Raw genomic sequence first — 3,353 nt, 5'->3', positions numbered from 1 at the left:
CTGCGCCGACGTCGTGCAGAATGTACACAATATGAATGCAACAGCATAGGTGGCAACAATACCAAAGCACAAATTCTATAAATGTTTGGAGTAATGAAAGCTGGTGGATTGGTGGGTTAAGTGTTCGAATGCACAAGGTGCATACTTAGAAAGAAATTTAAACGTTGGAAACCGAAATATAACCGATTCTTTTTTTCAGGCAGTTGCTGGAAATAAATTTTTTTGTTACGCCGAAATGAAAATAATTGGGGCATCTAATGACCCCAAAACTTACATTGTGTTTCAGTGTCGCTGCAGTGACTGCTGGTCTCTGTGCAGTGCTCGTCACAGGTGACAGTGGCCTCTCTGTCCCCATCACAGGAAACGGTCTTGTCGCTCTAATCTAGGGCTATTTGACAGGAATAGTTAAAAAAGTACTACATTACCTCAAACAAATAATCGACCAAATGAAAATGCAGGTTGCCATTCTCAGATTCAACCTATTCAAATGGGCGATGTGGCATTTAGTCCAGCTTTCCAACACTTCTGTATTGCACAAGAAAATCCTCTTGCATGCGTATCGACAATAACTCGGTGAGCCGTCATTTAGTGCGAGGTAGTGGCCTAGTAATAAACTCACAGTTGTGCTGAACATTTTCGAAACCGACCAAGAAATGCTGTGTTGACGCTGCAGCACCGACCAAGAAGTGCTGTGTTGACGGGCAGCTCGTGTAGGAAGCTGTCCTGTTACCTGATGAATTTTCACAAAAACATAAGAAAGAGCCATTAGATTACGTTTTCCTTGAAACGCCAAAATACAGAACACACTGGTAAACATTATAATGTAGAATGGGGCTAATTAGACCTCATATTGGCTTTACATGTTATGTTGTCTTTTTCAGGTTAATTTATCGATTGTGCACTGTTCACGATGAAATATCAATGAGTTCAGCATTACGAGGCCCTAGTCACAGCAACATTTGCATTGCTTGATCAGAATATTAGGAATCGCAAAATCATTCACGCAATTGCGTAAATATCAGAATATAATACTGATACTGCTAGATAATATGTTCCAGTGCAAAAGCTAGCCTCGAATAAAATAGTGATAAAATGGTAGTAGCACCTCTCGGTGGCTTCCAAAGCCTCACGACCTGGTCGTGTGATTCCTTCGGAAGATTCTCTGACGGAATGGCGTTCCGTTTCAAGAACCACCTCTTGTGCCCTGTTACGAATTAGGGTGGGATATTTTGTTGCCAGCCGGCACAACCCGAAAAAAAAAATGCCGGCAGTTTCAGACGGCAGTGATAATTGTAAAAGAAGAAATAGATGAATATCGCCAAGTGTTTGAAAAAAAAAATAAATAGAATGCCCAATCTTTGGATTGAACCTGGGTTCACTGCATGTGAAGTGGACACCTTTCCACTGAGCTACTCTACGACTTGAAATATTCGTTTTGACAATTCCTGTTATACGAGACCCAGTAGGGGACAACTCCCGGCCATATGTTTCCTTCGGTTGTGCCGGCTGCCGGCAGAATATCTACTACCTATGAAATACGATGAACGGTTTGCATACCTTGTCCATTAGCGTAGTTTTCTTCGAAGGCAGCGCTTGCAAAGTGACCACCACACAACATGTCGTGCGCAGTCAACTTCTTCCCTACTCTTAACTTACTTATCCACTTTAATATGAGTTTTTTTTTTCCGACAGGAAAGCGATTAAAACTGAATACAGGCTCTAAAGCATGGGCTGAACACTGCGGTACGCCAACAAGAGCGTACTATATTAACAAACCTACAGAGAACGCGGAAACAACACGGCATCCAACGGCAGCACACTGGAACGCCGGGGATGTTTTTCATGCGGGTGGTATTTGTTTTGGCAAAAGCAGCGCACCCTATATTTCGATCTTCTCGTCATACCAAGGACGCTCAGGGGTTCCGCGCAGGGATAATCTGGCGCCTTTTGGGCCCGGTCGTGGGAACGTTAAAAGTGTCTTTCAACTGAGTTTGAAATGACACCACTTATTCATAGCATTGTTGGGGTTTCTTTGCCACTTTAATGTTGTGTACAAAGTAAAAATTAGATTGCTTAAAAAAATCTTGCGGCCCCTTTTAAAGTTTGTTTTAAGACACATCGTGCGCCCTTTTTAATCAAAAGTCACGAGTAATTGGTAACGTAATTTGACAGAAGACACCGTAAAATAATAACGACATTACTTCACTCGCTAGTCAATTGGGATTCTAACGTGTTAAAACGGCGGTTCGCGCGAGTTGGTTGTTCATGACTGACAAGGAAACAGCGCACCCTCAAAACAAGCACTCTAAAGTTTGCATTCACACAAAAGAAAGAGCCACTTACGAGCACGTTAGTACGTTGGTGAAAAAGCTGATGCGTTACCAGTAATAATGCTTGGATATGGGCTAGTTGGTTAGACATTGTGATGGTTTGCTGCGCTGCGTAGATGCAAGAAAAACGCACTTGATAAAATTAAGTTGTCTCAGGACAACACGGAACGTGCGTAAGCGCGCCATCAATAGCTTTGAAACAAAAAGAAGTAAAGCTACCAATGAAGGTACCACAGGTTGTCGGAGCAAACACCATCTCTTAGGTAAACGCCGCGCAGACATGCTCACCATCAAGTTCACCTGTATACGGAAGCCACTGCGAACACCATCGACATTGGAAGCATAAAAATGAGAGGAACCAAACAATGGGGTTTTCTAACCACAATAATTTTTCAAAATACGGTGTGGGTGGAGAAAGAATAGAAAGAAATTACAGAGTTGTTAGTCAGCGCCATTCCTCTATGTAGTTTTACTTCTATCCTCTCTTTCAGTTTTAATTTCATCAAGTTTTACCGAAAACACGAAACACTAGTTATAACATAAGAAGCCAAGCAAACGAAAGAAAACGTTTATTTGCCTTCACCGGAAGGTTGTGGGGGAGTCTAAAGTGAAGAACTGTGGGCACCTAGTGAATGGGAACCTCCTTCAAGATGAACGATGAAGATTTCAGGCTTTACGCATCGGCGTCGTACTTGGACACCTTGAGCTTTCCACCTATGGTCTTGACGCCGGTGAAGATACCCTTCACGGTGAACCGTACCGTGAGGTCGTTGATCTTTTTAAGATTGGGATCTTGGAGGACAGTGATTTTCGGGAAGTGCACGTATCTGCCGTTGATCTGCTTGTCGAAGCAGACAGCAAACCATCCTTGTATCGTGATGTCCGCACTCCACGGAATCTCCTGTGTGCAAAGAATAAAACACGAACAATGTGCTTCGATCATTAATATCCGCAAGCACTTTTTTTTTCAGATAAACCGGGTTACTCTCTGTCAGTTTAGGATTCTCGTAGCATAGGCCGAAA

The 3,353-nt window shown here is 42.8% G+C and overlaps 1 pseudogene; it reads right to left on the bottom strand.

The window, feature by feature from the left end:
* Positions 1-254: 254 nt before the first annotated feature.
* On the bottom strand, positions 255-1,741 carry LOC121834576 (annotated as a pseudogene).
* Between the last annotated feature and the right edge of the window lie 1,612 nt (positions 1,742-3,353).

Source organism: Ixodes scapularis, unplaced genomic scaffold, assembly GCF_016920785.2.
Source record: "Ixodes scapularis isolate PalLabHiFi unplaced genomic scaffold, ASM1692078v2 ptg001609l_1__unscaffolded, whole genome shotgun sequence".
Lineage (NCBI taxonomy): Eukaryota > Metazoa > Arthropoda > Arachnida > Ixodida > Ixodidae > Ixodes > Ixodes scapularis.
Note: the sequence above shows the minus strand (reverse complement) of the source record. Positions and strands in the feature narration are given on the sequence as shown.